This window comes from Atta colombica, unplaced genomic scaffold (assembly GCF_001594045.1).
Source record: "Atta colombica isolate Treedump-2 unplaced genomic scaffold, Acol1.0 scaffold77, whole genome shotgun sequence".
Classification (NCBI taxonomy): domain Eukaryota; kingdom Metazoa; phylum Arthropoda; class Insecta; order Hymenoptera; family Formicidae; genus Atta; species Atta colombica.
This window is the reverse complement of record NW_017259569.1, coordinates 143,455-155,548: the sequence shown is the minus strand read 5'-3', so window position 1 is coordinate 155,548 and position 12,094 is coordinate 143,455. Positions and strand designations below refer to the sequence as shown.

At 34.4% G+C, this 12,094-nt stretch overlaps 2 protein-coding genes across 3 annotated transcripts in view; one reads left to right on the top strand and one right to left on the bottom strand.

Annotated features, from left to right (window-relative positions):
* Positions 1–12,094, top strand: part of LOC108692564 (heparan-sulfate 6-O-sulfotransferase 2) — a 199,525-nt gene that overhangs the window by 145,498 nt on the left and 41,933 nt on the right. Inside the window, exon 6 of one of the 2 annotated variants that reach the window (XR_001931992.1) lies at positions 3,190–3,730. The exons of the other annotated variant lie outside the window; for it this stretch is intronic. The gene's annotated coding sequence lies outside the window, so the exon portion shown is untranslated. Of the gene's footprint in view, positions 1–3,189; positions 3,731–12,094 lie in introns of those variants that run through there. 2 annotated transcript variants of the gene reach the window in all.
* Positions 1–12,094, bottom strand: part of LOC108692565 (SPRY domain-containing protein 7) — a 49,507-nt gene that overhangs the window by 2,792 nt on the left and 34,621 nt on the right. The gene's annotated exons all lie outside the window — the stretch shown is intronic.

Sequence of the window (12,094 nt, the reverse complement as noted above, 5' to 3'; positions counted from 1 at the left end):
GCGCAAATGGATGCCTGAAATAAGTAAGTTGTTCAGTAACGTTATCTATACTTCTCACTTTTTTCTTTTTTCGTTCTCTCTTTCAGGATCATTCAAATGTTCAAGTAATTGAAATGATTAGAGAAAGAGATAAAAGAAAAGAAAATCATGATTAGTTTAGTTTAATTAGTTTAATTTTTAGTTTATTGCGAAGCTCTATGACAAAGACTACATGTTAACAGAGTATAATAGACATAAAATATGATACACTGAACTATAGTAGGCATAACATAAAATAAAATACAATACAATAGTCATTAGCTTGCAAATGGTTAGGCATCAGCAAAATTGCTGTTATAAGCCCAGCAACAGAACTAGAAAAGACAACAATGCAATGAGAGACAACCATTAACTGAAATCATACATTCACGCGCACGCGCGCGCACATATACCTGCAAACACATCAATTTCATCAATCTCGCTTAAATACTGTGAATGATATGTATAATTGCTGAATTGCTTTCGTTTTAGCTAAAAAATCTGCGTTCTATGTGGTGCAATTCTAATAATTTACTAAAACGTAAGCGATCTCTAGCAGGAAAACAAGCATCGCGTGTCGCAATCGTTAATTAAAATATTTTTACAATATAATATTTATCATACAACATTTATATTATTTTATATTTTTTTTATTTTTGTATTTTTTTTTGTTTTGCATTACAATTATGAATCTATTTCTTTTAGTTTTATTACATTTAGATTATATATAATTTGATGTACAAACGACTTAGAGAGAGGGGGGATGGGGAGAGAGAGGAAGAGAGATAGGGGAGAGGAAGGGAGGGAGAAAGAAGAGGAGAGGGAGAGAGGGGAGAGAGAGAGAGAGCAGAAAAATAAAGAGCAACTGAGAAAAAAATTCAAATGGCGTTACTAGAGAACTTACTTATTTCGCGCATGTACACTCCATTTTAGCCAAACATCAAAGGTGCCAGAAGGCTGTATATACTGTGGCTACAACTTGTATTCTTACATCATGGTAGGAATCGATACTAAGATATTGTCTGGAGACCGCTTTATGAGCAGTCTAATCATACCATATATAACGAGTGCAAATACTCACTCCACCAAATCATCAAGCAAAAATAGAATGTTCACAACGATTACTCGTAACTACTGTTCAATCAAAAGTGGATTGGATATTGTATGTTGCATGGCCCTTTCGATCTCTTGTTTTAAAACCCTTGGACATTTTTTATGGAGATATTTAAAAAGCAGAGTATATTTTTCGCTAATAAATGACATAGAAGAATTACGTGACTAAACGCAGCGTATTTGTCCAATAATTCTACAGAGAACTTTCAAGAGAGTTCACGACTCTATAAAAAGAAGATGCTGAGCATGTACATGGAAATGGAAGGAAGACACATGGAACACTTAAATAGACGCTAACATACAAAAATATTTTTATATCTCAAAAATGATTATTTTCGATCTATATGTTCACCAAGATTTTTTTTTTATTTAGTATAATGTGTACTGTCTACTATATAAATGATGAACGGTTTTTTTGAAAACACTCTGTATAAGTCCAGTAAACACGTATGTCTAAAAGACAATCCGAAAGAGATATCTTTAAGATTTAAAGGTGTTTTTTAAACGACTTTTAGGCAAGTTTTAAAAACATCCTTTTTAAAACGTCTTTAAAATTGTCTAATAGACATTTTGAAGATGTTTTTTAATCATATCCTATAAATGTCATTTTTTAGTACAAAAATTATTCTCGATTTTTATTTTATTATATTGAGGAAGACTCTATAAGTTGAAACGTATTATTCTCTAATAATCTATTATATATATATCTGTTATATTCTTTTTAATGATGTGTTAAATTAATTTTAAGATTTTAATAAAACATCTTGTATTACTCATATATTTGATCGTTGATATTTGAATTATTTTGCTATACAAACTTCGAGCGTTATTTAGTTATATTATCGTATTAATTTTATAATAATTACAAAGCTGCTTTTTCTGCTAACGCAATCAATGTCATTAGATTTATGAAGTACCGCAACCGTCTGCCATATTGAGTCCAATATAGTGGCAATTTCAAACTGTATTGAGATGAATTTTTGTGTGAATGACGGAAAGCATTGAAATATTAATCAATTATATTTATGAGCAATGTTTATCGTTATAAATAAATACAACTGATTAACTTCAATGCTTTCCGTCATTTACACAATAAATTCATCCTAATACATTATTTGAAATTGTCACTATATTGGACTTAATATGGCGGACGGTTGCGGTACTTTATAAATCTAATGACTTTACTTCGAACTGCTTCATCTCTCTTTCATTTGCCTGCGTCATCGCATGTTTGGCAAATCGCGGTTGCGCATGACGCTCTGATCTATCATATTAACGACTATCTAGCTAGTATAATAATCTAAATTTCTTACAGAACTTTATTCGATAAACTGTAGGTTCGTTCTTGCACGAGGATTGCACTAGAACTGAACTGAACTAGTGCAATTCAGAACTGACGAGTGTAAGCGTATAGGCAAGGAATAAAAAACATTTTAGTGCAAGATGGCGTCCTACATTGTTTACCTGGAAGTATTAGATTCGTGTGATGAAAATGAAAGTATTAATGCAATTTTACTAAAAAAATTAAGAAATTAATAGATATATTATAGGCTCAAAAATTTAAAAACGAAATAATTCAAAAGGATTATGAGCCAAACAGGATTGTCGTGTTATACATTTAACACTAAAATATATTAAGAATTTTAAACACGAAACACGACCGTATATGTGAATACATCAAATACGATAAAGAAAGCCAAGATGGGTCAAATTTTAAATGTTACAAATACATTATATATTCTTTTTATTAAATCAATTTATTCCAGATATAATTGCGAGTCAATAACATTCGGTTTCAACACAATCATTCTGAAACGCTAATAATCCTTCCTAAATTAAATTAGAAAGTAAGAAAGAAAAAAAAAATTTATTGCGAAAAACTATATTCTTCAAATTATGAATGTTTCGACTCGATGTATTCTTTTGCTCTAGTACCAAACTGTCTTTTAGTTTGGCTAGTGTAAGATGTATCACAATAATAACAAGTTATCTTATAAATCACATTGTGGTGTATCTTTGGGTCTAATCATCTTTTCCTCTTTTTATAAATCTTTTAAGGTATTCGGAATTGTGAAGAATGTAGAGGGTAACCGGAATCGAACTCATGAAAATGGGCTCTGCAGCAACGAGCGATACGCGTCATCGCGCAGAACTGCGATGTGTGGGGAAAACGCGTCAGCAACGAGAGTGATGTCGTAAAATGACGTATTAAACGCGATCGAAGAGCGAGCGTATATCAGAATTTATTAAACAAAATAAAGAAAAATTAATACGTTACGAGTTCTTTTCTTTTCGTATTTTTTCACATATCAGAAGTAGTGAACCTCGGGCCTTGATATTACGATGAGAAGAAGAACGATGGAATGGGACGCCATAAGTCAAGGCGTTATGCCGAGTGTGACGATCCGAAACGGAAAAGACGGCGTTCATCTCAGTCGACATCAGGAGACGAATGTTTCGATAGGTTAGAATGCATCGTGGATAGCCTAGATAGACAATCTCATACACGGGATTCATGCACAAAGATGACGAACTTATGATATCTCCGTCGAAAGATGACTTAGAGAAGTGATCAAGATGAATTAGCTGCACAATACGATTGGGACGATAAAGCCATCATGAGATTGATACCATTGCGCTTGAAGGGATATGCGCGGCTGTGATACGACAGCGATTGGCGATTACATAGATCGAGACAAAATCTGTTGCGACAACAGTTCCACAAGAAGATATCTTTTAGTAGGTTATTTCGAGAGCCGCGCTGTATGAAAGCAGTCTTGGACAATCATTAGGAGATTACTGCCTCCAAAAATTAAACAAGTTACGCAAGTTAGATATTAGTATTGCGGACAAATATCTTGTTGACGCGGTGATTGGTGGAATCACGGATGTCGCGAGGAGAGTATGGGCCGCACAGCATATACGAATCCTAATTCATTGTCATCGAGTATTCGTTGCGCTACCGAGGCATCAGTTGTCCCAGCCGAATCTGAAAAGCGTGTTGTAAAGAAAATGGTCCAAGAATTGTTAGATAACAATATTATCCGCGAGTCGAAGTTACCACATACACGAGTCCGATCTTGTTGTAAGAAAGAAAAACGATGACTATATAGACTATATAAATTGAATGTCATTATGGTTAAGATTAAAAATAAACAATCTATACAAGATCAATAAGAGTCACAGGTGAAGGTGCCAACGATTAAAATTTATACCATTAATCGATTGTGTGGAATCTTCTTTATTTTGAACGTTTCGGCTCTCTTTGAAGTCCTCTTCAGTAATACATATCTCAAATCTTAAATTGAACCTTTCGTTACATGTGAGTCACTAACAGGTTCCTAACTAAAGTGAATCCTGATTTGACATACATAAAATTAAAATTGAGTCAATAAGAAAAATCAAATCCAAACAACTCATCTCAAACGGGAAATTCAAAAATTCCATGAAGCTTTATTTAAACTGGAGATTTATACTAATAAATTATTGAACCAGTTTTATACATAATCACTATTTATAACCTTCCTCTCCAGATAGTCAAAAGCGTTTAACAGACAGTTTTTAATTGAAAAAGGACCGCAAAACAAAACAATTAAGTCGTAATTAACGTTACAATATTCTAAATATAAATGTAAAGTCATAAATTATGTGTATACAAGACATGAAAAATACATTAAATTCTTTACGAAGTGATTTAATTGGTCAATTCATTTAGCATCGTATATGCGTGATGTAATCCTTCGGTGTCAGATCGTAAATTCAATTCATTTTTTGCACGCTTTTTCAGAGATTAGACGTTTATTTATATATAAAGATCTCTCATGATCTAGAATTTGAACATTCTCCCAATAAAATTTATGATTCAATTCAACTCTGTAATGTTAATTCGTAATAATCGATTGTGATATTCCAATTGATGTAATTATGGTGTTTAGTAATTCTAGAGTTCAATTTTCTACCACTTGTCCTACGTAAGACGCGTCACAATCTTTGTATGTTAATTTGTATATTACATTTTTATTCTGATTCTTTGGGAGGATATCCTTCTGGGCCTTAATGAATCTACTGAGTTTGTTATTACTGTAAAATAAATTTCATGTGTTCTTTTTTACAAGTATTTAAAAATCTGACGTAGTATTTGTGTAAAGAATTAAAAACCAAAGAATTCTTTTTATATTTTCTGAATTGTCGTTATTGGACATGCAATCTTGTTCAACAAGAACACGTTTAGAAGATAAAAATTTTAATCTTGTGGAAATGGTGTCAAAAATGATCTCCATTGGGTAATCATTCCTTATATTTCCTGATAATGTTGATTACTAATCTAATGTTTTTTTTGATAAAATTTTGATTTAGATAATAAAATAACTTTATCAATCATTAAAATACTCCTTTTTTCTGTGATGTAGGACGTGCAGATAAAAAATTCAGGTAACATCCTGAAAAAGTAGGTTTGTGATACCAGTCAAATTCTAAGTAATCTTTATTCTTAATAATAGTCACATCCAAAAAATTAATCATGTTCTCCCCATTTTCCAATGTAAACTGTAATCTAGTGTGAAACGAGTTAAAAACAGTCAAAATGTGTTCTATTGAATCAATTGAAGCTGCATTACAATATCGTCCACATATCTAATATAAAATGATTTCTAAAATATTCCTAAAATATCTAGTACTTCTCCAAATCCTGCAAAACAAGATCCGCAATAATTGGAAAAAGAGGTGACCCAGAGAATACCAAATTTTGTTGATAATATTCATTATTAAAACAAAAAAATGTAGAATCCAAAACAAAAGATACGGCCTCAATGAACTCATTTTTCGATATGCTAATCATCTTCTCAATTTTGATCCCATCTTTTCTCTATACTTTTGACCGCCAATTTAATCGAAACATTTGTGAATAATGAAACCACATCCAATGATAGTAGAGAGAAATTCGCTCCAACTTGAGTGCCTCTTAATTTTTCCACAAGTTGGAAACTATTGTCTATTTTGAAAGTCTATCAACATTTTTTGAGATTTCAGAGATTTCATTAAGAATGAAGCCAAGAAATATAAAGCTATCCAATGATGAGATTATAATTCTAAGCGGTATCCCCTCTTTATGTATCTTCAGTAATGCGTATGCTCTTGATAAAATCCTATCACTAGTCGCCAATTTTTTGTAAGTTGATTCTGAGATGTAATTTTTTTTTTCCATTTTTTTTTTTTAATAATTCCTGAATATTTCTTGATAATTTATTAAGAGGATTTTTGACTAATTTTGTATACGTATTTGGATCACTTAATATTTATGTGATTTTTTCTATATAACTATTCCTGTCCAACACTACTGTTATATTCCCTTTGTCTGTCTTCTGTAAAAATTATCTTAGGATTGTTTTTTATGAATTTAACAGAGTAATTGACCAAAAAGGAGATTCTTTTTGTGATAGAATTATTGAGTACCGATGAGGATAAAAATTTTTTCAATATTACCAAATTTCTAATCCTCAGGATGTTCGCTGATTTTAAAAATCTAAAATTGTTTCGAACGTTCAAAATAAAGAAAATTCTACACAATCTATTAATGATATAGATTTTAATCAGTGGCATCTTCACCAGCCTGTGAAGCCTCTTATTGGCCTTGTATAGGCCTTGTATTGTTTATTTTAACTTTAAGATTTAGAGTCTGTAAAATTTGATTACGGTTAAGGATAAGTACCTTATGTCTCAGATTGAGAAACAGATTGATAAGCGCGGAGGTAACCGGTATTTCAACCGGATTAGATTTTCCGGCTATTATCAGGTACTGGTGGCAGAAGATTTATAGAGAAGAAGCCTTCATGATACTAAAGGGATATTACGAGTTTTATGTCTTTTGTTTTGATTAATGCACCCGCCGTGTTCCAACGTTTGATGGATAAAGTGTTAGGAAGCTTAAAAAATACAATCACATTTCCATACCTGGACGATATTAATATAATACCATCGAAAACTATAGAGAAAGGTTTAGCTCGCTTGCGAGCTAAGTATTAGAAGCGTTTCGCATACATGGATTAACACTCAATTTGAATAAGTGCACGTTCTTTGTGAAGTCAATCGAATACTTAGGTAGAGAGATAGATGAGCGAGGAGTGCGACCCGGGTAGCGCAAAGTCGAGGCGATGTTGTAGATGGAATCGCCACGTTTGGTGAAACAAGCTAATTTGTAGTAATTTGTAGTAATTTTTAGCTAGTTACTTTAGGAGGTATATCGAAAATTTCGCCATAATCATTGAGCCACTGACAAGACTGATAAAACAAGGTTCCTTGAATGTTGGAAGAGGTTCAAAAGATGGCTCTAAATACTGTTGTATTTGTGTACTAAAAATAAGCTTACATTCCGACCGATACTAACAATATTCGATTCGAATAAATAGATTGAAGACACACCGACGCGAGCGCAATAGGTATAGGCATCGCGTTAATAGACAAACGAGGGTTAGACGCATATGTAGCTTATTACAGTAGGCAAATGACGGCAGACCATTCATACTGCTATCATTCATACGAACTAGAAACGATGGCAATTGTTTTTGCACTGCGACACTTTCAAGTTTATTTAGGATTAAAATTTAAAGTGGTATCGACTGTAATGCACTACGAGCCATTTTCCGAAGCGGGACTTATTACTTCTGATTGATAGATGGTGACTCGAAGTATTAGGTGTACAACTTTGCTTCCGCCGTTTTCTTATAGATGGCTTTAGCGGTAAGTAGTGGTCGAAATAAATAGATCATCATACAATAAACTTGGGCATCTGTCAATATAACCCCATAGAAACATTAGTCGATTTGTGTCTGCATCATAAAGTTATTCTCGATTGAAAATGTCAGTTTACGAATCAAATTCTCGTCATTTGCGGGAGGTTTTAATTTTTTGCTTCAATATGAAGAAATCTGCGGCTGAGGCTCATCGAATGCTCTCAAATATTTATGGTGAGGCCGCTATTAGTGAAAGAACGTGTTATGAATGGTTTCAACGCTTTAAGAATTAAAAAGAAAAGAAACGGTAATTTTGACATCCAAGGTCATGCTCTATGTATTTGGTGGGACTAGCTCGGCGTAGTGCGGTATGAACTGTTAAAATCGACTGAAACAATCCCAGGCGATCGGTATCAAACGCAATTGATACGTTTGAGCCGAGCATAGAAAGACAAACGGCCGTAATACAACGAGAGACACGATAAAGTGATTTTGCAGCATGACAATGCTCGACCCCATGTTGCGAAAGTGGTCAAGACATACTTGGAAACGTTGAAATGGGAAGTCCTACCCCACCCGCCGTATTCTCCAGACGTTGCTCCCTCTGACTATCACTTGTTTCGATCAATGGCACACGGCCTGGCTGACCAGCACTTCCGGTCTTATGAAGAAGTAAAAAATTGGATCGATTCGTAGATAGCCTCAAAAGATGACCAGTTTTTTCGACACGGGATTCGGACGCTACCCGAAAGATGGGAGAAAGTAGCGGCCAGCGATGGACAATACTTTGAATCATAAATGTATAACCAGTTTTTTACAATAAAGAATTTCGGAAAAAAACGGTGGAAACAAAGTTGGAAGCAAAACACCTAAATACAAGAATAGATTTTCGACATAGAATACCGTGCGAGATCGAGAATGTCACGTTGATGCCTTAAGAAACCCCGTGCCATTCGAGTTAGAAGTATCGATGTCACGGAAGGCGACTGGATACTAGTTGCGCAATTAAAGGACAAACAAATACTACGAATATGATTTTGTTATGAAAAGCCGATAGGCGAAACAAAATATTACTTCGACGAATATTTGGTGACAAGCTGTATAGATAACGAGATTAACGTGGATAATATCGCGAGATGGACAAATGCAAATCTATCGGTTATACCACGATGACGCGGGGCATCTAAGCGCAGAGAAGAAATTATTGATTAAAAGAAATTATTGATTTGCTGGAATGCGCCATTTTATAAAAAAGTATGTCGGGCCTGTTTAAATTGTGCGTATTACATACTTAAAAAAAAGATTATGTAAATTGAACAGCATAGATAAGATTCCAATTCTTTTTCATATTAGGTGTACAACTTTGCTTCCGCCGTTTTTTTTTCCGAAATTCAAGGCTTTATTGTATAAAACATTGGTTATACATTTATGATTCAAAGTATTGTCCATCGCTGGCCACTACTTTCTCCCATCTTTCGGGTAGCGTACGAATCCCGCGTCGAAAAAACTGGTCATTTTTTGAAACTATCCACGAATCGATCCAATTTTTTACTTCTTCATAAGACCGGAAGTGCTAGTCAGCCAGGCCATTGAGCGAAACAAGTGATAGTCAGAGGGAGCAACGTCTGGAGAATACGGCGGGTGGGGTAGGACTTCCCATTTCAACGTTTCCAAGTATGTCTTGACCACTTTCACAACATGGGGTCGAGCATTGTCATACTGCAAAATCACTTTATCGTGTCTCTCGTTGTATTGCGGCCGTTTGTCTTTCAATGCTCGGCTCAAACGCATCAATTGCGTTCGATACCGATCGCCTGTGATTGTTTCAGTCGGTTTTAACAGTTCATAATACACTACGCTGAGCCGGTACCCCCCAAGCCGGTATCCCACCAATTACAGAGCATGACCTTGGACGTCAAAATCATCGTTCTTGAAGCGTTGAAACCACTCACGACACGTTCTTTCACTAATAGCGGCCTCACTATAAGTATTTGAGAGCATTCGATGAGCCTCAGCCGCAGATTTCTTCATATTGAAGCAAAAAATTAAAACCTCCCGCAAATGACGAGAATTTGGCGCGTAAACTGATATTTTCAATCGAGAATAACTTTATGATGCAGACACAAATCGACTAATGTTTCTATGGGGTTATATTGACAGATGCCCAAGTTTATTGTATGACGTCTATGATCTATTTATTTCGACCACCACTTACCGCTAAAGTCATCTATAAGAAAACGGCGGAAGCAAAGTTGTACACCTAATTCACGTTGACCACGTCGGCCCGTTCGAAACAAGCCGAAAGCGTAACAAGTTCCTCCTGGTAATCGTGGATGGATTCACCAAATGCACAATTCAAAGAGTTCTTTCAAATTCGCAAATGCTTATTATCGATCGAGGTTGAAGATCTGCGAGAAGGAAGCGGATGACATTGAACAGTAGTGACCACGGACCGAATAAAACCGTGAATAGCTGTTCTGGATGAGTGAAGATTACCATAAAGAACAGAGAGATTACAATGCTTGTAAGACATTGACGGTGTAAGGCTATGGAGAGCCTTAGAGTTGATATGGCAAAACTAGTTCAATGGTGCTAGTGTGACTGAGTCGAATACACGAACCAATACGGTTATACGATTGAATCTGATCAACACGATTCTTGATTAACTCAGTAATATGGATTGTTTCTGGCTAGTACAATAATGCCACGTCAAATTAGTTATATGGATTGTGTCTGGTTGAGATAATGATATCAGTTCAATCATACGGACTGTGTCTAGTTGAGGTAACAATACCAGTTCAGTTATACGGATTGTGTCTGGTCGACAGAAAGACGCTAAGCTAGTTTAATCATACGGGCTGATTTCAGATGATATTAGAGCGTTATACGGTCTGAGATGATTATACGGGCTGACATTAATCAGTACGGTATTTGATTAGCTCTGCTACACAATTTAGGTTGAACGCTACTCAACGGTCACACAGGAGCCAGAATCAGGGACCAATAAGAGAAAGGCAGAAAATGCCGTCGATGACAGAGGGACGAATGCCAAACGACTCGAGAGGACAGAGACACAAACTTCAGAATGTGAGGAATGTAGAAGGCAACTGAAATCGAACTCATGAAAACGAGTCCTGCAGTGACGCGCGTCACCATGCAGGACGCGATGTATGGGGGAAGCACGTCAGCAACGAAAGAATGACGAAAATGGCGTATTGAAAGCGCGATCGAAAAGCGAGCATATATCAGAATTTTAAAAGGCAAAATAAAGTAAAATAATTTAAAATATTACAAGTTTTTTCTTTTCGTATTTTCTAACAGAATGGAATATGCTCATTTTTTTACCTTTTCGTGCTATCGGTACAAAGCTTTTAGAGATGCTCTTAAAAAAAATTTCGGAAGTCCGGAATTAGTCCATTAAAAAATTTTTTAATAATTAAAGATAATGATGACACCAAATGTTTTTCTATGCATGCTAGCATTTATATATATATTTATCATTTTATTACTCATAAATTCTCAGATAATTATTTAGAAGACGCATCTTAATTTCAATGAAATTATGCTCATTCGTTTTTGCATGAAACGAAAGAATCAGTAAAATGTTGTATTTAGTCCCGCGAACAGAGAGAAGAGAGCGTTATACATTAAGCGTTGAAGTTGACGACATTGTGATTAGAAAATTTGTCACATCGACTTATGCAGCGCTATGTACACTCACCGACTAAAAGGTTACAATACTTTTTTTTAAATGGGTTTCGGAATACAGTCTCACCAAGCAATTGATTTTTACTTACAGATCTGATCTCCACCAGTCCTAAATAGAAAGTATAAGTATCAAGCTAAGAAATTATAAAGATTTTTAATGTGGCAATTGCTAATTCTATATAAATTCCTGATGCCCTTTTGTCTTTTGTACATTTTTATGGTTTTATTATTAAGTAAAGGAATCTTTATTATTTGATTCATTGTATTTAATTCTAATATATAATTCACATTAAATTACTAAAGCATTAAAGATAGGCATTTCATAAAGCATTTCACATTAATTGTGTTCTCACATGTACGGTCTAAATATGATTCTTATTGTTACATATGTTCATTTACATAAAAAAAAAGATTAAATCTTCAATCGGACACTGAATTCTTACGTAATGCATATGTCTTAACAATTTGCATGAAGTTTATAATAATTTACGCGCATGTCTTGAATTTACTATATTTTGATTTTTTTA